The sequence below is a fragment of the Amblyomma maculatum genome, unplaced genomic scaffold (genome assembly GCF_055883805.1).
Source record: "Amblyomma maculatum isolate TAMU_Amacu unplaced genomic scaffold, ASM5588380v1 scaffold_18, whole genome shotgun sequence".
Classification (NCBI taxonomy): domain Eukaryota; kingdom Metazoa; phylum Arthropoda; class Arachnida; order Ixodida; family Ixodidae; genus Amblyomma; species Amblyomma maculatum.
In genome coordinates, this window is record NW_028146743.1 from 5565177 (window position 1) to 5589990 (window position 24814).

General features: G+C 46.9%; 1 pseudogene; it reads left to right on the forward strand.

Moving 5' to 3' along the window:
• Positions 1 to 2311: 2311 nt before the first annotated feature.
• LOC146171754 (uncharacterized) lies at positions 2312 to 22566 on the forward strand (annotated as a pseudogene).
• Positions 22567 to 24814: the final 2248 nt, after the last annotated feature.

A 24814-nucleotide genomic window follows, 5' to 3' on the forward strand; every position in this document is an offset into this window, starting at 1 on the left:
GAAAAAGTAATAGTTTTGTTGGGAGATTTCAATTGTGTTTGTCGCGCTGAAGATCGTGTAAAATGCATGACAGTGACGAATAAGAGTGCGGAGATCCTGAATTCAGTTATTCACGATCACAACTTGGAAGATGTTGGAAGTGTGTTTGCAAATGCTACTCAACTGCAATTCACTCATTTTCAAGGCAGTAGCCACGCACGACTGGATCGGTTGTATGTATCGCTTGAATTTGTGCCGCTGTGTACATCGTATGAGGTTAGACCAGTGTGCTTTAGTGATCACTGTCTAGTGATTGCAGACTTCGGCAGAAAGCAAAGCAAAAATATCTTTATTGGGACCTATGGAAACTCAACACGAAATTGTTGGGGGACGAGGGTAATTTTAAGGACGTTGAGCAGGAGCTGAAAAAGTTGCTCGCAGCGCAGCCAATAAGTGTCGCCGTGGGCTGGGAAGAATTTAAACAGGCAGTAAAACTGAAGGCAATTGAAAAAAGTAGTAAACTACGATAAGAACAGAAACAAAACGAAACACACCTGTGCGAGCAACTAGAATTCATTACTGGTGTAGAATGCGCTCAACCAGGTACATTTGCCAAAGAACTAAGGAGCATCAAGATACAGTTGCAAAGATTAGATACAGATAAGTACAGAGCGGCGGTTATTCGTGCACGGTCCGAGAAGCTGTGGGCCACTGAAGCACCAACAAAGCGTGCTTTATCGGACGAAAAGCTATACGCGAGCCGTAAGGAAATACGGAAAATACGAAGTGGGAATGATGTTTCATCTGATGGCAGTGTTATCAGATATGTAACTGCCGGTCATTTCAGACTTGCTTGGTCACTCGCGCAAAATGAAAGGGGAATTTCAAACACAATTTTTGCCGCTAATGCCTAAGCTTGATGATGAACAAAAAGGAGCGACTAGAAATGCCGATTTGCGTGAAAGAAATAGAGGACGCAATAGACGCTCTGCCAGTTGGTAAACCGCCGGGCCCCGACGAATTAGGCGCGGCCTTCTATAAAACATTCAAGCCAATGATAGCTCATCTCCTCCTGAAGGTTATCAACGAAGCTTATGAGTAAAACCTTTAAGCCTTTTTTTAACACTGCGACTGAGCAGTGCGAAAGGCAGTCTCGTTTATCCTGTCTGCAGATACGAAAAAGAGCGCCCGAAGAAGCACTCAAGATTCGACTCGGGCATTGTTCTCAGAGCGGGCAAGCCAGAAGCTCCCCTTTAATCCGGCGCCAGGCCTTCAGCATGGCGGCTGGTTGATGTTTCCCTTTCCATGTCGTTGCTCGTAGTGGTAAACACGGGTGGCGCAAGGCAATGCACGGTGGAAAGGATTTAGCCAGCAGCGGCAGCGTGGATGGGGCGGCGGTGTGCGGGAGACAAGTGGGAAGAAAGTTTCCTGAGAGGAGAGGATTCGACACCCTCATCGGGGAAAGAGTTTCGCCGTGCTATGTTTGTTGTAATTTGTATTGCTAGTGTGGCCCTGGGTTAGAGGCTAAGGACAACCCACGGGGCTGTGCCCATCTAGCATATTTCCTTAATGGACAGTTGATGTAGGGGGTTGGCCTATGAAAATGACCGCCCCTATATCTTTGTTTTGTGAAGGTGTAAAATGAGACGTGATCCAAGAGAGTTGAGTCCAGTCTGAGCTGGGGCTCCATGCGTAGGCATGTAACGCGGCTGTTCTGCTTGGGCTCTAACCAGTTAGGTCGAAGAGTCAAGTAGCGCAGAGTGTTCTTTTTGTAAATTCATTTCAAGTTCCAGTTTTACTCTCTTTCTCTATATATATGCCATGCTGTAAATATATGCTCTACCATCATCACCTTCAAGTATGCCTCCTGGTCTTCCCTACGCCGAACTACATAAGAGGAAGGGCTTAAAGAAGCTTTCGAAGAGGAACGAACGTCATAAATTCTACTGGCGCAGCTCGACAGGGTTCGGCAGTCTAATCTATAAGGTCAATCATCGCACCGGCAACCACAGGCCATTCGACACGGAGCAGCGAGGAACGGTCAAGGGACGACTCTACTTCGGCTGCCACCGACGCCGTTGGAGCGGATGCATCATGTGGGCTCTGGGCGGCAGACAGCAAAAGATCTGCGCCGGGTGAGTGGGATTTCTTGCGTTTGTGAAGTTGGCATGGTGGTTGGTTTTTGACGCTTATGGTTGAGACGAGGAGAATGCTAGCCGCTAAAGAAAGCGAATCAATTCCTGAGAGTGAATCGAGGTCGAATCCTCAACGGGAGCAGCAATCGCTAGAGGGCAGAATAGAAAGGGTTACTGATCAGAGTGAGGTATTGACTATGGAGGGTGATCTCAGTGTGGAGAGCACGTTACAGGCCGGCGACCTGAGGCAGACGTTGTCACTAGACGCGACAGGAGCGGAGACAGAGAGGATGGCTGTTCGCCGTATGGAGTTAAAGATGGAAATGGAGCTACGAATGCTTGAAATTGAATCTCGGGAGCGACTAGCCTTAAAGCAGATGGAGCTTGGGCTGTCGAATGGTCGACTGTCACCGCTTGGGTCGGGACCGAGTGATGAGCGAAGTATAGGCTCAGATTCAATAACACAGTGTGCGAAAGTCCTAAAAGGCTACAAAATGCCATGCGATGCTGATGTGCCACTGTGGTTTGAGGAGGTGTAGAAGTTGTTCGTCACTTTTAGTGTGCCGTAAGTAACAGAGTGCATTTAATTATGCCGGCACCGACAGAGAGAGTCCGCTACTTGCTTTGTAACCTCGACGGAGCGGAATGCACGGACTATGAGGCTGTGAAAGCAGCGGTTCTAACTGAGCTAAAACTCACCCAAACTGAGTACCTGGAAAGATTTGAAAAAGCAGCAAAAAGGAAGGAGGAGATATGGGCTCAGTTTGCATCACGCGTGAAAACGTACCTAGCATACTACATTCAGGCTAGAGAGGTGGACTCAGTAGGGGCGCTGACTGACCTAATGGTGTCTGATCGCAGTAAGGCAGGTCTCAGCTCAGAGGGCATCGAATATGTGCGCCTGCAGGAAGGAGAGAGTTGGCTGAAGCCCAAAGAGCTATCAAAGGCTCTGCAGATCTTTGAGCAAGCAAAATGTAAAGGCCGAGATACAAAGCAGCTTACGGCGCCAGTGCAGCAAATGGGCCAAAACAGATAAATTCCGAAAAGCCCAGAGTAAAGTGCCATCTATGCCATGGGCAGGGGCACATTGCTAGGAATTGCCCGCAAGCAACAGGAAATGAACCGCGCCTGAAACAAGAAAATGGGTACCAAAAGAGGGTGCAGAAGTTCGCGCGGGTCGATGAGACGGAAGCAAAGGAACAAGTCTTAAACCAAAGTACGGGTTTAACTGCTAAAGTTAAAGTACCGCTGCAAAGTTCGAGGGCAGCCACATCGAAGCTCCACTTTGTAGATCTTCTGTGCGGAGATGTTTGCACAGAGGCAGTGCTTGATACTGGTAGTGAAATAACAGTAATACGAGAAAGCATACTACCGCAAGCGCTGACGGAACCATCTGGGGCAGTGAAACTAGTGTCAGCTTTCTGCAGCTCCATTCAGGCGAAGTTGGCGACGATCCCTGTAAAAATATCTAAGCCGGGAACAGTCGCAGAAGATCAAAAGATAGGCATAGTATGTGCCCTCACCAATGAGCTGGCTGAAGGTGTGAACTGTTTGCTTTCATTAGAGGACTGGCAGCCGCTTAAAGATCACAGTGATTCTGAGCACGCAAGTATGGGTGCAGTCAGGGTTTCTGACAAGGAACTAGAAAACGCAGAAAATCGGCAGTATGAGGCACTGACATGCGAGGTGAACACGCCACTGAATGCCGAAGATTCACAAGAGGAAGCAGAGTCAGACGAGAGAGAAGAGGCAGTTTCGCTGTCTAGCCAGCGGGAAATGTTTCGAGCAGCACAGCTCGCTGATGAGAACTTGAGAAAGGCATGGGAGGACTCTAAGCACGGAAAGGCGGGTATGTTCGTTACTGAGGGTTTGCTTCACCATTGGGACTCAATAGCAGATACTAAAGTGCGACAGCTGGTGCTTCCCCGAGAAAAACGAAATGACGTTCTGTCCTTGGCGATGAATCGCTGTAGGGTGGACACCTGGGTCCAAGAAAGACCAAAGCCCGCATAAAGTACCATTTTTATTGGCCTGACATAGAAAGAGAAATTTCAGAGTACTGCCAGTCTTGCCATGGATGCCAGATCTGCTCAGACCGATGTCAAACTCACAATATACCCATCACGGCATTGACAAGGCCTGAACATGCCTTTCAGGTTGTTAATGTAGATGTCATAGGGCCTCTTGATACGCCATCTGGTAGGGGTCACAAATATGCTTTGTGCCTTGTTGATTTATGCACGAGATGGCCGGAAATAGTATGTCTTCGTTCCTTAACGGCAAGGGCTACCTGTGATGCTCTTTTAGAAGTATTCAGTCGAACAGGGGTCCCACAGACTATCTGTTCGGCTCAGGGAACAAATTTCAAGGCACAACTCACTCAGCTGATGCTAGAGAAATTAGGTTGTTCCCCTAGGTTTTTAGAACTGATGCTTGGGCGAGTTGGTATGCCATTTTCTGAAGAACAGCGCGACTTGGACAAGGACGGAAGGAAGACAACACGGACAGGCGCTGTCCGTGTTGTCTTCCTTCCGTCCTTGTGCTTCCATCCTTGTCCTAGGTTTCCCACTCCGGAACACCCTGAAAGCAACGGGGCCGTGGAAAGATGGAATCGGGTACTAAAGAACAGGCTCTTTCATGTAATAGAAAGAGACCCTAAAAATTGGGATAAGCTGATCCCATTCGTGCTGTGGGCTTACCGCGAAGTTCCCCATGACACTACCGGGGTAGCACCCTTTATGCTTTTGTACGGCAGAAATCCGACAGGTCCACTTACAATTCTTCGCCAGACGTGGGAAGGAGAAGTTAGTGTACCAGCGACGCATAGGGAGGAACCTGCGAGGTACTTGATACAGCTACGGGAGAAGTTTGAGCTAGCGGCCAATGTGGCAGGACTCAAAAGCACGGCGCGACAGGCTAGCTACGCAGAAGCATACAATAGAAGGACACGAAATAAAGTCTTTAATGTGGGGGACCAGGTGCTCGTTTTCGACACAGACCGCACCACTAAGATGGCTCCTAAGTGGCTCAGTCATTTCACAGTAATTGGTTGTGATAGGCAACATTAGTACAGAGTAGAAACGCAACAGGGAAAAAGATCTGTGGTCCACGCCAACCGAATGAGACCGTACTACGCAAGGGTAAGCCAGTTTGGTGTAGTGTTTGATGACGATCATGAGTTTGGAGAAGTAGAGTGTGCACCACAAGTCGCACCCCCTCTAAAAGATGAGGAGCTAATACTGGTAGAGAATTTAGCCCACCTCAGTGAGATGGAGCAGAATGAATTACGACGGTTGTTTCGAAAACACCGTGCACTCTTCGATATCAGGCAGGGATTGGCGAAAGTAGGAAGGCACATAATTGAGCTAGAAGAAGATTTAAACCGAAGAAAGCTTTTCCTTACCGAGTGCCTGAACTGCTCAAGAAAGAAGTAAGCCGCCAAGTGGATGAGCTACTTGATTTAGGATTAATCTATCCTGTAGAGAGTGAATTTGCGCACCCGGTTGTGTGTGTGGGGAAGAAAGATGGGTCAGTGCGAATGTGTATTGACTACCGAACTTTGAATGCAGGAACCCGTGCAGACGCGTTTCCAATGACTAACTCACAGGAGCTAATTTTTAGAGTCGGTCGCGCGCAGTTCATCACTTTGGTCGATCTGAGGCGCGGCTACTGGCAGGTACCGATGGACCCGCAGAGCCGAGTACTCACCGCATTTGTAACCCATGAGGGTCAATATGCATGAAAGGTGATGCCTTTTGGGCTAAAGAACTCGGCAGCCACCTTCCAAAGAATTATTAATACGCTCCTCGCTAAGCACCAAGCCTACGCTACGGCATATCTAGATGATATAGCTATTTTCTCGCAAACCTGGCAAGAACACGTAGAGCACGTCGGTACCATATTTTGGTTGCTTAGGAAAGCAAGACTAAAGGCTAGCCCTGAGACAAGTCAAGTGGGGCCGTCTCACATTCGCTATCTAGGGCACATAGTGGGCTCAAGGACACATGCACCCGACCCCGAGAAAGTATCCGCAATAGAAGGCCTAGTGCAGCCTAGAACAAAGAAAGAGCTGGGAAGTTTGCTGGGACTATGCGGATATTACAGGGATTATGTGTCTGGGTATGCTGAAATAGCTAGCTGACAAACAGCGTTGACAAAGCGAGGAGTACCAAACTTGTTCCCGTGGCCGCAAGAGCGCAACGCGCGTTAGAACAGCTAAGGACTCGCTCTGCAGAGCAGTGGCATTGAGCACTCCGCAACCTCATGACCCATATTGGCTGTTCCCTGACGCATCAGCGACGGCTGCCGGGGCTTGCTTGGCACAGATGACCGCAAATTGCGATGAGAGGCCTATAGCATTCGCAAGCCATCGCTTCGATGCGACCCAGGCGAGATGGTCGACCATAGAGCGCGAAGCGTTTGCTATTATTTGGGCTCTAAAGAAGTTCAACTACTGGCTTTTTTTCGCTGAGGTCAATGTTGTCTTTGACCGCAATCCGCTGTCATACCTGACGACGTGCACTCCACACGGGGCGAAATTGGCTAGGTGGGTGCTGGCACTCCAGCGTTATAACAGAACGGTTAGACATCGTAAAGGTATCAAGAATGGAAATGCAGAGGCGCTATCCAGGCTCCCCAGTCTGTCATGGGAGGTGGGAAATAGCGATACCATCACATCAGCCAAGACAAACGTGAACGTTCCTACTCAGCCGACGCTGTGTGCGGCGAACTGCGTATGTGATATATCGGACACTTGGAAGAGAGTTCTCGTTGATATTCAGCTGTTGTCGTCAGTGTTGTGTGCGCGGACTTGCGAGCCGCGATGAACAATATGACTTCGTGTGTACGCCTGTGTACATGAATGTGGACTCCCTGCAGAGTGATATTGCTGACTGCTTAGCAGACCTGGACAACAGCATGCACCAATGTTGTGTTTTGTGATTTGCTTATTTCTGTGTATGTGTTTTTCTCTGTGTGTCGCGGTGACCTATAGACATTGGTGCCCCAGCAGGAATGACATTGCTGCCGCAAAGGTAGTGAGGCCCTTGTGAAGAGTTAGTACGAACGAGCTGATAGCAAGCTCGGTTATACACTTAGAAGGGGCGTGTAGGGCCGCGCCCGAGGATAATCACTTGCAGGTGCGCGTCTCTGCATGGCGCCGCCACCCGCCTGTTTGCTTCTTGTATTGTGGACGCGGTCCCCCTTCTACAAGCGTGCCGCGTGCGGGGAAAGCCGACTGGACCGTCGGCGCTGGATTTGCGGGACCGTTTTAGCCCGAAGGTCATTCATGGGGACAGGAGCAGCGGAATGTGCTGCCGGGTGCTCGCAAGTATGGCACCCTTCGTACTGGCCAGTAGCGAGCACGCAAATGACCTTTAAGCCTTTTTTTTAACACTGCGACTGAGCAGTGCGAAAGGCAGTCTCGTTTATCCTGTCTGCAGATACGACAAAGAGCGCCCGAAGAAGCACTCAAGATTCGATTCGGGCATTGTTCTCAGAGCGGGCAAGCCAGAAACTCCCCTTTAATCCGGCGCCAGGCCTTCAGCATGGCGGCTGGTTGATGTTTCCCTTTCCATGTCGTTGCTCGTAGTGGTAAACACGGGTGGCGCAAGGCAATGCACGGTGGAAAGGATTTAGCCAGCAGCGGCAGCGTGGATGGGGCGGCGGTGTGCGGGAGACAAGTGGGAAGAAAGTTTCCTGAGAGGAGAGGATTCGACACCCTCATCGGGGAAAGAGTTTCGCCGTGCTATGTTTGTTGTAATTTGTATTGCTAGTGTGGCCCTGGGTTAGAGGCTAAGGACAACCCACGGGGCTGTGCCCATCTAGCATATTTCCTTAATGGACAGTTGATGTAGGGGGTTGGCCTATGAAAATGACCGCCCCTATATCTTTGTTTTGTGAAGGTGTAAAATGAGACGTGATCCAAGAGAGTTCAGTCCAGTCTGAGCTGGGGCTCCATGCGTAGGCATGTAACGCGGCTGTTCTGCTTGGGCTCTAACCAGTTAGGTCGAAGAGTCAAGTAGCGCAGAGTGTTCTTTTTGTAAATTCATTTCAAGTTCCAGTTTTACTCTCTTTCTCTATATATATATGCCATGCTGTAAATATATTCTCTACCATCATCACCTTCAAGTACGCCTTCTGGTCTTCCCTACGCCGAACTACATAACAGGAAGGGTTTAAAGAACCTTCCGAAGAGGAACGAACAACAAATTCTACTTATGCCTCTTGACAGCTATCAAGATAGCGAGAAGTACTGGTGTCAAGCGACAGAAAGGGTCAGGGAAAAGACGCAAGGCTGGCAAGGCCGTAATTTGTCCATGTTTTGCCCGCGCAACTGTCTGAAATCTTTTCTTCATATCCAAAATGTGTTCATACTCCAATTTTTGTTTATGAAACGCACAAGTCTGCAAAAATTTCAGTGTCCGCGGTTTTCATTTGGGGGGCAAGTTGGGAATATACTAGTAGGACGAATTTGTTTCATTCTGTTGGTAATGGTGGATTAGGCCTGTCTCTCATGTTTCTAAGACAAATCGTGTCGCGATTTAGTTTTCTACGAGACCAGAAAGACCCTTTTTTTTTTCGCACAGTAATGCAAGTGCACTTAGGCAAGGCCTTACCTGAATTTATTGTTTCATCATGCAATGAAGGTGGACGCGCAGTAACTGGGTTTTGGCGAGAAGTTCCAAATCTAAAGGCTCGAGTTTCCCTTGAGTACTTAAGTTCAGTGTAAGGGAAAACACTATACAGAGACCTACTGGATATAATGTTGCCAACACCCAGGTACCGAGCAATATACTGTGGAGGCCCAGGAAATCATGTTTTAAGAGAGTAAAAAAAGATGAGTATTAAGCCCATCATTAAAAACTTCTTTAAACTTTATACAGGGATGCTTCCAGTTATGACTTGGCTAGAGGAAAAGGGAATATTCGTTCCATGGACAACTAACTGTATATTATGCAAGAAACCAGAAACAAATAGGTCATGCATATATTCATTGCTGGGATCCAGTCTTCTACTGAGACATCTTAAAAAGAACTCTAAGAAAGACCTACCAATAACACCGTTTGGAATCCATTTTCTACAAATTGAAAACGATGGAGACGTTTCTTATGACCTGATCATGGTTCTGGGGCTCCACAGCATATGGAGAACAAGGATGGCTGTTAGGCACGCCGATGTAAGCGTCCTACCAGCCAGGGAGAATTTCATTGAAATCATTATGTACTTACGAGACGTTTACCGTGCATTACGAGAACCTCCCGATCGGATTGGCGTTCTAGATGAACTTGTTCATTTATAAGAAGTTTTAGGCATTCACGCTGTCCACGGTATGGTCATCGTGTTTTATCTGTTATATTTGTATTGTATTTTTCCGAGGAGGAATAAAAAAGCACCAATAGAAAAGCCGAGCGCGAGGCCGGGGTACCCTTGTACCCATTTTTGTCGGTGGGTGTCTGGTGGTGGGTTTTGAACTTACCAGCCGAGACGGGTGTTCTAACCATTAGGCCACGGCTGCGGTATTATACTGGCCACACCACGACTGCGGTATGGCCTGTATTGTGGGGAGCAAGAGCATTTTAAAAGGCGTACGCAGAATTGTAGCACACCACATCCGCAGGTAAACCATTCCAATCTGAAATGGTTCTAGAAAAAATGAATTTTGGAATACATGAGCCCTGGAGAGCCACAAGAATCCGGAAAATTTTATTACCGAACAGCCAACCTGATCGGAATGAAAGGAAAGCCTCAGTCGTTTAATCAATAGTTCAATGAGAAGACTTGTCTTTGTCAGCCCGAGTGCGTTCATCATTAGCTCATGCTATGTGCTTGCCTCACTTCAAGAGCAGGTACCAGACAGGAAAATTAGGATGCCACCCTGTACTTTGAGCAAAGTACGGGTGAGTCGAAAATTTTGTGTGAAATCAAGTGCATGTTTCCTGTCGAACTTTCCAGCTGCGATCTTTCCCAGGAAACAGATAATGCGGTGGTTGGAAGTATGAAAACATAATGATTTCCGTTTCATTATGATAACTCGAATCAAAATGTTTCTCCGTAAGATGTTTTTTCTATGTTCACAAAGAGGCACCCAATCAAGTTGTTGCTTTAACAAATTGATTTGTAGGGTTTAACGTTCCAAAGCGACTCAGGCTATGAGAGATGCCGTAGTGGAGGACTCTGGAAATTTTGACCACCTGGGTTTTTTTTACGTGCATTGACATCGTACAGCACACGGGCGCCTTGCTGTTGGCCGCCATAGAAAAGCGGCCGCCGAGGCCAGGATTCGATCCCGCATCCTCGGAAATAGCAGTCGAGCGCCGTAACCACTGCGCCACCCCGGCGGGGTGTTGCTTTAACAAGGTGGAGCTGTGAAAGCGATCATGCTTCCCCAGGACAAATATCGCGACCACACACTGAATTTTCTCAAGTGCATCAATGTGAGTACGGTGAACCGCATCTCACATAGGGCAGTACTCAAGAATGACGTATTTCGGCACGTTAGTTAAGGAAGCATTTTGTATTTTTGAATACGCATTATTTCGACGTTCGTCCCTTGATGGTTTTACTCTCCCGAAGTTCATGACTTGCTTTAAAACAATTTTCACGGTCTTGCCTCTATCTGCTGCAGCATTGGGCGTGTTTAGTGCGGCCATCTGGGTCATGATTATAACGCTTCAGTCACTGACAGCGTTCGCTGTGAAGTTTGTGCAGCTTTTTCAATCTCTGAACAAGTCATCGGGCTGGGGCTCCTGTCACAAGTTCTTATAATATCATAAAAATGTGTTTTAATCTAATGACGTTAAGCATTCGTTTTCTTTACGCTCCTTTATCTAACACAGTTATGTACCTAAGCAATCAAGAGAAGCATAACTTTGAGCAAACATAAAAATGGTGTCCGAATCATTCATTTTCGCCGCTCGGAGAATTTAGATCTGAACGCATTTTCCTCTTCATTCATTCTTCTCCACGCACCCTTGAACGCACCGGCCCTCTTGGATCTGTTAGCGTCAGATTGTGCTGGAAAAAAAGCTGTGCTCTTCATTGAAGGCACTGGCTGATTGCACGTGGATTGAAGCGACAATGTGTCAGGACCGCCTTGGCAATTGAGCAGCGTGCGCTTCGTTCCTTCTCGATTATATTCGCCATTGAAATGTAGTGAGCACGCAACATCTCTGGAGCCCCTTTTCCGTTGGCTGCTCATGTCGCTACCTTGTCGCGAGATGTTGCGTAGTCACTCTTCCCGAACGTTTTCGTTGCGACATAGTTCATAGAACAAATTTAAAAGTTTCTTGCAGCATTGCAGTGGCAACATCCTCTCCATATTCCTTTTCTTTCCCAACCACTACAACCACCACGCGCAACACCTGCCCATCCACCTTCCCAGGCAAAGTCACATCGCACTTGTCATCGTGAAAAGGGTTTATGCACTTATTTTAACCCCACCACTTATGTAATACCCCCAAAAGGGGGCTCTTAAGGAAATAAAAATGAAATGAACATAACAGCTATTAGGCATTATGGAAAACTGTGGAAAATTACAAAAATGTAGCAGGATGATCGCGGTGTCAATATTGTCAACATGTGCACCAGAGCATAGCCAGGTGCATTCTTTATCTCGACGAACATCTACGACAATGCACCGCATTTCAGGTCTTCTCAAGCGTGGCGCGTAACTGTAGACTCCCAACAACTTAAAAAACAATAAAAGTTTACAGTATTTGGAGGTAGAAAGCCCTATAAACATTCTCTTTCCGCCAAACGCACGTGTGAGCAGTAAAGAGGGAACACGAACATTAAGCATACGGAAGGAAATAACACCCAAAGCCAGAGCTTTCACGAATCTCGTCAAGACAGCTTACCGTGCCTGGCGCCCCCTGCGGCCGAAAGCGCAAACAGCCCAGACACCTCTTCCCCCTGTGAAACTGTCGTCAGTGTGTATTGTCGGAGTGGATAAATCTGAGACCCGAGAAACATTGCAGTCGCCGCCTGGTTAATGTCTCTTCTCTGCAACACCAATGGATGACACTAGTGTTTTATTCCCAAGGAAATTAAAAAGATTCTTTTGTGTCGCCACTGAGATGAGGAAATCGACTTTATTCTAGAAACGTTTGACAAGATGTGTGTTTGTGTTTTGTGGGGTTTAACGTCCCAAAGCGATTCAGGCTATGAGAGACGCCGTAGTGGACGACTCCGGAAATTTCGACTACCTGGGGTTCTTTAATGTGCGCTGACATCGCACAGCACACCTTGCTTTTCGCCTCCATCGAAAAGCGGCCGCCGAGGCCGGGATTAGATTCCGCATCCTTGGGAACAGTAGTCGAGCGCCATAACCACTGCGCCACCCCGGCGGGGTTTGACAAGATGTAGTGAATGAGAAGGTATTAAGAAATGTTTCTGGGGATTGAACTAATCTGTGAACTCTTTCAACGCGAACGCGAGTTTTATTCAGGAAGTGTTTTCGGCCAAACGTTTATCGGTATACGTGGCGATCAGCGAGAAGACGGCACGTCATGGCGACAGGGTGAAGGATGATTCAATGGCTGACCTAGCGCGAGGGCTCATCTCGCGGCACTGCCGATCTTCGCAACATTTGCTGGGGCTACCGAGCGATGGTCCCAATCGGTTAGTTGAAGTCGATGGTGACTTGACGGTGAGGATGTAGATGGAAAGATAAAAGAATAATTTGCTTGCCAATACGATGACTGATGCTTGGGTGATCCGCCTCCCCTGGAGCTTTTCACCAATCCAGCACCAAAGCATCCATGTGGCCAGTGTCTTGAGGTCGCTTCGGGCGGTTTGGGGGGGGGGGGGGTTGCGTGTTCGTGTCCTTTGGGTCCTTCGGGGCTTTGGTCTGGTCTTGGCTCTCGTTGGTTTGTCTGTGTGACTTGTCTTCAGATGCGGGGTGGGAGCGGGGTGGTGGTAATTGGGGCTGGTCGGATCTGGTCATGAAGGGCTGGGGCGGAGCTGCGCGGTAATATCCACGGGCTCTTGGCCGATGGTCCTGGCGCGTGGATGGCGTCGACGCTCCAAGGTGAGGGTGGGGATGACGTACCTTGCCACTCCAACCAAAATGATACGTGGCGGAAAGCGAGAAGACGGCACAACATGGCGACAGGATGAAATATGAATTAATGGCTGGTCTAGCGCGAAGGCTGATCTCGTGCCACTGCCGATCTTGTTCTCAACAGCAAGAAGTTGTCAATTTATTGTGGTCGTGCGGCGCCGATTGCGAAACCGCGCAGGGCAGTGACGAAGAATGAGACCTGGCTCGCCGCAGTGAATGTACAGGGGTCGATGTTTCAAAGTTCTTCAGGCGTTGCATTTCCTGGAACTCGAAGGTTGCTCAAACGCTCGGTGGAAGGGGATCAGCGGACGGTGTTCAGGTGCGACTTATTGTTTGTGTCGAGGAGAGTTTGGTGAGTGTCGTCGGAACGTAGGACGGCGTAACGCAGCAGCATAGTTCATCGCCGCTGTTTCTCGCGTCGGAGCCATCGCTTCAGGAACGCTTAATGATTGCTGTACTTCCTCAAGGATGAGATCCGTGAGTGCAGCAACCTTAGATTTCGTTTGCGATGGCAGAAGTGAGCGCAATTCTTCACGAACGACTTGGCGAATAGTCTCACGGAGATTATCCGCTCTTGTAATGTGTGGTGTCGCATTGGCTTGCAGAGAGCACTTGAAAAGGACGGTTTTATAGGCGTGTCCTTGCTTCCAAAGTATTTTCGATACTCACTGCTTCCTGGACGAACTCCGCTACTGCCTTTGTAGAAGACCCACAAAAAGCTCACGTTTCACGCCATGCATCAATAGGTTCACCTTCGTCTCCTCTGTCAAGTCGAGATCGGCGCGGCGGAAGAGACGTCTCATCTCTTCAACGTAAGGCAATACAGGCTCATTTGGGAGTTGAAAGCTTGATTGGAGGAGGGCCTGGACTCTGCTGTCTCACGACACTTGCAAATGCCGTCAAAACCCGTCTTTAGTGTCTCCCAATCCTTCAAAGAGTTCTCATAATATCCAAACCAGATTCGGGCAAATCATTGAAGAGTAAAGTAGAGTAGACTTACCTCAGCTTCGCAGCGTCGTTCCAGCCATTGAATCCTGCCACGCGGTCAAAGAGGTGCATCCAAGCTTTTGCATCTTCATTGGGCAGGCCTTGGAAGATGGGGGGTTCCCGGCATGCATGAAGACCGGGGAGGGGGGGGGGGGTCTCTTCGTCCGGCATATTCGGGGGTATTGAGGGAAGGGCATATTCAGGGTGTACAGGTACTACAATACCAGTGGAGCCAGTATACGAAGGTAACGTCACATACTTACCCACTCTAGCTTGTACATTCCGCCATAAAGGGTGCCCCAATTAAGTAACTGTAGTGAATGGCTGATATGTAATTTCTAATTAATTTTTTTCTTGTGCGAGGAATTTGAGGCAGCTATCATGTCAGACATTTAACTATGTTGATAATCCAGTAGAAACGAAACTACTGCAGTAAGTGTTGGGAAACTTGGAGAGATAGAAATGCTGAAAACATGGGGAATGTAAAAATATTTATTTGATTGTTGCTGACATCATAATTCACAACTTCCTTTTGTAGTTTTGATTTGAACAACACAATATTGTTTCAACATAGCATTAGTGTGACGTTTTGTTTGGCCTTCATATGACATTTTCTACTGTCAGCATATATCTAACGCAACATTTTAAAAACCACTTTTTATTGTTTCGTGAGTCTTTCACATAGAATACGCAGACATTCTAGATATTCCAGAGACCTTAAAATGATTTTTTTTACAAGCATGTATCTGAAAGCTATCTCCGACTTCCATCCGATGACTACGATTTCACGAAATAAAATTAATAATAACACGTAGAAGAATTAAGCGATGGTGATAACGTAAAAAAAGAAAAACATTTACCTAAATGCATTCATTTCGATCCAGTGCTGAGTTTTGGCGATTTTGAGTATGCGCCGAGCGCCAGGCATCGCATTAATAACCGTCTAGTCACTTCACGCCGGTGGTCCGGATCTGGGTGCACTAGGTGCATATGTGGATGCATTTAGGTGTTTGATATTATTTTGTAAAAATCGGTCCCCTGAGTTCCTTAGTATGGCCATGTTATCAATGAATAGATAATTACTCCGGAATTTCTCTTAACTTTTATTCCTAGCACTTTCGACACATATATGTGAATGCGTCTTCAAACACGCTTCTTGAGGTGATTCTCAAGGACAGCCAATACTGAGGCTCCATATAAATCGATAGCCCCTACTGCGCGTTTCTACCTGTGGCAGAAATCCCTAATTTTGCGGGCTGTTTTCTTTGGAAAAATACAGGTGATACTCGGGCTTCGGTAATTCATTTATTGCTCATTGCGGGCTTCAATAATTGTAAAGGGATCGAAACTCACGCTCTAAACGCGCCGTTCGGGGATAAATCACAATCACTTTTCCTTGCTGCTCTAAAGAAACTGTACGTGTAGTATTCGATGTTTATCCTGTAACCAGCGCTGAAAGACGAAGGAAAGGAAAATATAGGCTCCCTGAGAGAGGAAGGCAGAGAAGTGCGCAGCTAGAAAAGTAATGCGTTTGCCGTGAACCTCTGAAGCCCCTCGATCCCTGTGTTCGAGTGTTATGTGCGGGAAAACTTTTTTTTAACTACGTTATAGGCCTTGAGAGAAGGACTTTTTTTTTCCATTTTAAAGGGGCATAGCATTGCCTTTACGAAAACAATTATTTGCCTTTGGCCTTGATCAAAAAGATGTGTAATTAACTAAATAATTACTTAGCTTACAATTCTTACGTAGCTAATGTGTACTTTCTCTATTTTTATGTTAACTGCATCATATTGGTGAGTAAACTTCACTTTTCCGTAATACGCAATATTTTTTTTTATTTATCTAATGATAAATGTTTTTATGGTGTAGGAGTTGCTTTCGCCAACGAGGTCCACGACTCAGGGTATTTCTCTCTACAGGATCTGTGTTGTTTTTCTGCTGAAAACAGACAGTCAGAGGTGAATTCGGATTTGCTAAACGACTCCTGGTATATGCTGAAGTGAACTTTCCAACATCACTTACAGCAGTGAAAGTTAACCTGTACTTTTGTTTAGTCTGGCTGGTTAGAGTTTATGAACTTAACGCCTGCGTAAATGCGGCAACAACAAACACTTTTGGAGGCTGAAGTATACGAATGTGGTTGCTCCTAAGGGAGAAACGTGCTTAGCGGAGCCTTTACTAAATTCAGTGAGATCGGCGAGCGGCGAGCAAGTTATGCTTGTACCCATTCTTGTCTGGCGATGATTTTCCAACGAACTGTCTCCCGCTGCCAAGGTAGATGCCGAACCCACTGGGCCCCTCGCTGCGTTCCATCCTCTGTCGTTCTTGCCTCTCCCACATTCCCTCTCTTTGATATCTCCATAGGTGGAGAGAAGGATTTGCCTCTCCACTTTGGCACCTGTCTGCGGGCGCCGACAGTGGGGCGAAATCGAGTAAGGAAATGTAATTAGGGCTACCACTCAAAAACACTCTCCAGCACCGCCAGCCTTGTTTGCGTGGATGTGTTTCTGGACGCCATCGAGGCTGTGTGCACGTGGGGTCGAAAGGTGCGTTGCGTAAATCTTTCTGGGGGATTAACAAAAATCGAAGACTTTTTTTTTAATTCAGACCAAAGTCTTCTATATTTGTTTTTTGATGTTCTGTAATTTTGGCCGATTATGCTGCGCTGTGGAGAAAGGAGTTACGAATATAGAGCTAAAATTTTTGTCTTAAATAAAGAGCTACATGGCTCCGCAAAATGCAGCAAAAAAAAAAGCTTAATTGGAATCGCGCAAGCACCATGCCATAATTCTGTGCGGAAAATTGACTTCCTTGCTGGGCAAGCATTGATTTCTGTATTTACTCTAAACTTTTAAATAGTAGAGTGTAATATTTTTAGTGCTTAATACTAATGAAGTACTGAACACTGTTGAGATAGACTTTAATGAAAGCCAAACACGATGTTTTTTTTTTAGATTATAATCAAATTTGTCCAGTTTTATAGCCTTGAAACTTGGCTGATTTTGAATCTGTTCTGAAAAACTTACTTGTCTACAGCTCGAAATTGTGCATGAAAAGAAGAACATGACAAGCATATTAGAGAGAAAAGGTGTCAGTGGCAGAAACTCGTTGCCACGTGTCACAATGAAGTGCTAACGATGGCTTTCTTGCATTGTCTCGCACCTGGGGCTATGTTTTAATTTTACTTTTGCTAAGAAACTGAAAAAACATTGTTTCTCGATTTTATAATGTAAGAGTCGCATCAATGTAATAAAAGAAATCTGATCTACGAGAAAATGTTGGCGTGAAATCAGCATGGTTTCAAGTTGCAAATATTTAAAACGACAAAAACGCCCTGTGATTTCCTTTCTCTGAGTTAATTACGGCATCCTCATTAGAAAAGTAAGGTTCATTACTTTCTCTCGAAACATTTGCTCACAACTATTAAAATTTATTTTAAAAAAATTGTCATGGGATCTTGAGTACCGTTTTTATCCCAACACACCCCTACCTGTTGCTTGCAATATAACCAAGCACACTTCGATGAGGCAGCCGGTGTTCAAAAACGATAGGCGAAGGCCGAATACAAATTATGTAGCCTCCGAGATTATGGACTGACATGAACGCCATGAAATGAGGGTCTCGAAGGTCAGAATAAGTTTTGCGATCGGAATAAGGTCTGGAGGGGGGGGGGGGGATGTTCTAATTCGCCTTAATTCATCGCGACTGTGTGCACTCATTGAAAAAATAGGTAGCTGGACTTCTGAGACCGTTTGTTAATTTCGCTTGTCGTACTGTGTTGTCAATATATTATTCTTATTTTTTTTTTTGCTGGAATGATATGGGTTTTTCCTAGTAAGTGCCTGACGGAGAGAGGAAAAGTGACTGGAGCGTGCCAGGTTTCCCTTCTGTGACTTTTACATGGGATCGGCACGAAATTGGAAGTACGTTTACTGCTATACATAAGATGGAGCGCTAATTTGTACATAGTACAAAAAAAAATGTGCTCTTCGCGTGAGTAAAATAAAATCGTATGCACGTTCAGTGGTAGGGATATTACGCAACTTTATTAATACGCAGCTAGGTATAAAGAATGCGAAAGATCTGTGACCTGCACGTGATTTGAACACTCACCCTTCTGACCTGGAATCAGACGCGCTCCCGCTGCGTCGCTGTCTTCTTTTTTCTTCTTTGTTGCCTTTAAGGCTCTAGGGAACAATATAACAAAACAACATGATACGATACAATACAATATTACACAATAATATACAATGCAATATAATATATTGCAATAAATACATGCCATGCTTTCACACCCCGACTCCTAACTGGCAGTGTGCAATGTAGCTTTTTTAGTTGCTTGAGGTTTTCAAACTGGACTGCAGTTTCTTTGTTGCAATCTCTGTCAATCAGGACTTCATGGAGTTTTGTCACATTCTCCTCAAAATATTCGTGTACAGATCTGGTTCCAGGATCGCAGTGCAGGAAAGCCATTACACTGCGAATCCCTGCATGTAAACCAGCAAGAAAATTTCTTCGTATGGTATTTCTGCGTCCATCAAAAGTAAATACCTAATCCCATGTGGTATGAGCTGGAGATCGTTCTTCAGTGTGCGTTGCAGCACACCCCACAAGAACACGGCATTACTGCAGTGAATGAAAACGTGTTCTACGTTCTCCTCTTTTTTTTTTTTTTTTTTTTTTGCAGAGGTAAATTGCGTGTCCCGAGGTACATAAATCCCCTTTTCGTTCAGCCAGGTTTTTACTGGCAGGGTACCTGTGTGGAGGTGAAAGAAAAAGGCTTTCATTGCAGGCGTGACCCACAGGTTTTTCACTCGCTTTAACACGTTTCTCCCGGATGCGGTCAAGAAAGATGAGCGATACAAGGGGCGGGGAAAACTGTGCCAACTAAAGTTTTCAGCAGGGATTTTCTCTTGATTAATGGCAGATACTGCCTCAAGAAGCGACGGACAAGGAAGAGATAACGCGCAACTATTTCGCGGAGGTAACGCGATGTTCCGTAACGTGCACCCTCGATAGATGACACAACACAGTCCGGCAATGCATTGCACAACATAAACTGAACAAAACACCGAAGGAAATGGTATCTTTGGTCGCGGAGAAACATGAAACTTAGCACCACTTTATGCAGGAACAAGTGAGACAGGACGAGGCCCCCTTCACCGACTCATTGAAAGAGATTCATCCGTGACGTTCTCTCCCAACTGGAGCTCTATATAAATGTCGCAAAATACATGGTGGAATTTATGTATATTCGGTCGTGTACAGTACAGGGCCTGCACGATATGCATCACTTTGGCAGCCAGAAACACATTGCCGGTTAGCACACGCGAATATAGACAGGTCACGTCCACCCCATTGGGTGGTTAGCTCTCTCATTTCATCCGCCTTGCTCGCCCAAACCGACCCGCTTTCACGATAGCTGCCGAGTCGCACGCCAAGGTATGTGTTCGGTGTTGTGGACCAGGCTACATTCTCGAAAACACCTGGTATGGCGTTCCACGAGTCATGACACCAACCAACGCTTTCGTACAAGTTTAATAAAATTCCACTTTGAGTCAAAATCCTTGCGTCATTTTCATGACAGCGCTCACACTTTCGCTATCAGATACAAAAAAGGCAACAACATCTGCGTAGGAAAGCACAGGGACCTCACAAGTGTATACCCTAAAACACCGTATTGCATCGTTGTGCAGAATTTTCCGACACAGGGGTTCAAGGAATAGCGCGAACCGAAATGGTGATAAAGGGCAGCCTTGATGTACAGAAGAAGGTACATCTATGCGCCGCGATAGCTCGCCTTTTATAATCAGGTTGGTGGTGCAATTTCTGTACGCAATTCTGACCCCACCACTAATGACTGAACCGAAACCAACATGATCCAGTAAGAGAAAGAAGATAGCGTGTGATACCCTGTCGAACGCCTCAGCGAGATCAATCTGCCGCATGGCCACTTGGAGTCCTTTGCTGTCACAGAGCTCTAGTACGCTCCTTGCCACATGTATGTTTGAGTAGATCGTCCGGTTCTTAATTCCACACGTCTCAGTTCTGTTCAGTTCAGTCGTTCAGTTGCGTCCGACTCTTCGTGACCCTATGGACCATATCACGCCACGCTTTCGGGTCTCTTACTATCTTCCTAACATTACATAACTTCATCTGCAGCCCCTCGAGGATGCCATCTAACCATCGCGTTCGCTGCCTACCCCTTCTCCGGTGACCCTCAACCCTTTCCAACATCAAATCTTTTTCCAGCGACTCCTCTCTTCTCATCAGATGACCAAAGTAGCTGAACTCCACACGTCTGGTGGGGACCAATTAGCTCTTTGATAACAGACTGAAGCCTCGTCGCCAAGACCTTCATAAGGACCTTGTAGTCGACATTTGCTAGTGTGATTGGCCTATAGCCATTAACAGAGCGGAGTTTACCTTCCCCGTTACTTTTAGGAATGAAAATCGTGTGAGCGCGTGTGAAAGAAGGCGGTAATGAACCATGATCAAGGAGGAGGAGGAGAAGGAGAAAAGGAGGGCGGAAGGGAGGGATGTTAACCAGAAACAATTCCGGTTTGCTACCCTGCACTGGGAAGGGGAATGGGGGGATTAAAGGGGGAGGGTTGATGAGGAGAGGAGGTGAGAAAGTCACAGTCGGTCAATCAAGCTAGTCTGTCTCAAAAAGCGAAGAAGTGCCTTGTACGCTTTGAACGCAGATGACGTTTGTGGCCATGTTCCCAAGATCTTCACTTCTGTTAAGGGGTGAGCGACCAGACGATCCAATGCAGTACGCAGCGTATGTTTTTCAGTTGCAAAAACAGGGCACTAACAAAGGAGGTGCTGAATCGTTTCGTCAACGCCACATCGTTCACCAGGAGGGCTGTCAGTCATTCCGATCAGGAAGGCGTATTTGTTTGCGAAAGCAACGACAGGCCATAGGCGACACAGTAACGTTGTTTCACGACGTGTTGTGTGGTGGGGAATACGTTGGCGCAGTCCGGGGTTCAATACCTTGATGCGACGGTTGGAGAACTGTCCGGTATTCCACTCTGAATGTGTCAGCTCGACAGCCGAACAGCGAAGCCGGCTCGCTGCGTCGTCTCTCGTTAACGTATTTGGACTAGAAGTTCGTCCTCGTGGGCAGAATGGGCAGCGTCGTCCACCTGGCTATTTCCTGCAATGCCATAGTGTCCTGGCAACCACGTGACCTTTGGGTATTGCGGTGTGGTGCAGTGTGCGGATCTCTGCAATGAGTTGTTCATATGAACCGTGACGTAGTGTCGCTTGCATGCCTTGAAGCGCTGCTTTGAAGTCAGTGAAAGCTGATAATTCTTGGGGGAGTTCCTGGCTGATGTATTCGACTGCAGCCCGTAGGGCAGCTAGTTCCGCACCAGTCGAAGATGTGAGATGTGTAGTCTTTAACTGTGTAGTCTTTAGCGAAGAGGTGAGATCTGAGTCATTCATGTACTGAGCCATCCGTGTACACATGTATTCGGTGATTGCGCTTAGAATGAAGGTGATCCAGCATCATTTGTTGCAAGGCAGGCATTGGTACCCCAGCTTTCTTCTTTAGGCCAGATATTGAAAGGTGAATCTGAGGTTCATGTAGGCTCCATATGGGTGCGTACGGTCTTGAAGCAGGGGTGAACTGCAGGGGAAGATAAGTGCGGTGAACTTCAATGGTTTTTGGAAAGGCAGTACATGGTCTAGTTGCTGGGGGATTTGCCAGGTGGTGATTGGGAACTCGTGCGAGGTGTCTAACGACTGTTCTCAGGGTCTCGACAGCAACATAGGCAGTGATAAAATGTCCCCCGCCTAGAAGAATAGTTGCTGCCGTTGAGGGGAATTTAGGCAAACTGACGCAGTTGCGGAGAGCTTGCGTTTGCGCACTTTGGAGAGTCCGAATGTTCGTCTTCTTGATGTTTTTGACTATCGGAAGGCTGTCCCGCATGTACCCCATAAATAATGATCGATAAAAATATAGCATCGAGTGCACTGATGCGCCCCATGACTTTCCCCCGAGGAAGGAGAGAACGTGGACAATGGCAAGTAGTCTCTTTTTCATGTCATTCAGATGGGGCTCCATGAGAGATTCCTGTCGATGACAACCCCCAGGAATGGCTTTCCCGTTTATAGATATGGTGCAGTGTGACATTGGTTTTCATGTGAAGGCCACAAAGAGCATTTCTCACTTGAAATGTTAAGGCCCTCCAAATGTAGGTAACACATTACGATTGATGCTGCCCTTTGAAGTCTCTCAAGGACTTGCGGACGAGTGACACTTGACGCCCAAATGCAGGTATCATCGGCATAGATGGACGTCTGAGCAGATTGTCGCAGCAAATCAACCAGGCCGACGAGATCAAGGTTGAACAGGGTTGGGCTCAACACCCCACCCTGTGGGACTCCACGTGAACACAGGTGCAGAGAGGTTGGTCCGTCCTGAGCCTGGATAAAAAGCGACCTCTCTGATAAATAGCTGCGTATCCAGTAGAACATACGGCCTGAAATATCAGCGGTTTGCAATGCTTCCATAATAGCCTGATGTGTTACGTTGTTGTAGGCGCCCTTAATGTCCAAAAACAACGCCGTAGTCAATCTTTCCAAATTTTTTTTGCACCTGTACGGATGTAACCAGGTCAACCACGTTGTTGATAGATGAACAGCCACGTCGAAAAGCGGACATAAATCCTGGATACACTTGGTATCTCTCTAAGTACCACTCAATGCGCGTGAGCAGCATTCGTTCCATAACTTTGCCGACACAGCTGGCGAGTGCTATCGGACGATATGATGAAAGCTCGAGGGGTGATTTCCAGGGTTTCAGCAGTGGAATGAGCCGGCTGGTCTTCCAGTCATTGGGAAGTGTGCCATCGCACCATGACTTGTTGTAAAGGTCCAAAAGAGCCCGTCGAGCCTCCTGGCCAAAGTTGGTAAGCGCGGCGTACGTCACACCGTCGGGCCCAGCGATGACGACCGTCTGCAACACGCTAGCAACGGCATCAAGTTCTTTAAAAAAAAGCAGATCCATACGGGAATCCCTCGATGGTGGAACATCACAGAAATACTCCGCTGCTGGTGGGTTTGGGAGGCCAGTCATTTTTGCAGAGAATTCTTCGGCTACATCAACCTCGCTGCGTTGCTGGTGCACCGCGAGGAATTTGAACGGGTAGCGCTGTTGAGGGGATGTTCGGAGGCCAAGAATCACATCCCAAACTTGTGACGAAGACTTCTCTGGATCCAGAGTTGCGCAAAAGGTCCGTCAGCGTTGAGTTTCAAGTGTCTGAATTCTGCTCTGGATCTATTTTTGTATGCGCCTGGCATACCAGAGCTCCAGGTGCGACTTCATGCGACAGTATCTACGCTCTGCTCGTCGCCGTAGCGATCGCAGTCGCTGTAATTCAGTATCAAAATAGGTGTAGTTTGCCATAGGGTTGAAGCAACGGGTAGCTCTTTCCATAGCCTCCTTAATCTTTCCTTGGATACCCGTGTGGAAACCTTCTACGCGAGCATCTTCCATAATTACATTCAAAACTTTACAGTGAATGCAGCGCCTACGTGAAGCTGAGGAAGATGTGACATGACCGATAATGGTAAGGTAGATCGGAATGTACCGTGCTCAAAAGATTCCATGCAGAATCGATGCAAGGATGCGGCGATATTACTTTTAAGCTTCTTATAAAAGGCAGCACTTAGTCCCTCAGGACCCGACGATTTTTTGGGATTCAGTCCGTATCCCGTATGCAGCTGGCCTTTTCTATAGCTTTGATTTTAATTTGTTGCTTACACAGTTCCCATTCTTGACCCAGTTCGTGGGTGTCCTCCTGACAAATCTTACCAATTTCTTCTTCGACAAGTCTGGTGAATTGCTCGTAATTCAGCAGTTTATTATTAAACTTCTACAATTCCCAATTAAAACCGCTACCTCCCTTTCTTGTTCCAATTGTACACTGAACCATGCAGTGATCTGAGTACGTTACCGCCAAAACATAATAATCCTGGCATTTTGGAACCAGTTCTGCGGACACATAAATTCTGTCAAGGCGGGCGTGGCTAGCACCCTGAAAATGCGTATACTGAACCCGTCGCTCGCTCGTGAGACACTCTGGAACGTCTTCCAGTGCAAACTCGTCAATCAAGCGCGAAAGTACCTCTGTGCTACGATCCCTAAATGTACGATGACTAGTTTTGTCACCGGAGCTCAGTACACAATTGAAATCTCCCAGAAAGACAAGTTGCTTATCCGTGTTTAAATACTCTTCAACAAAATCAAACAAAGCAGCCCTCTCATCACCTACCGTAGGTGCATATATACAAACAGCACGCCACTCAGCCGAGCAAAAACTAAAATCGAGGACCACACCCCGACCCGACGGAAAGGAAGCATGCGACTGCACTGCAAGGAACGAAAATAAAAACAAAAATGTTGGACTACTTAGAGGTGCCGCGGATTGAACCCGGGGCCTTTCACAAGCAAAGCGAACGCTTTACCTGTGAGCTACACCCCCAATGTTTGTCAATAGTGCCTAATTTATTATCACATTTTACACAAAGAACGTTACCCCGCACACACGCGCGCGCACACACACACACACACACACACACACACACACACACACACACACACACACACACACACACGCACACGCACACGCACACGCAC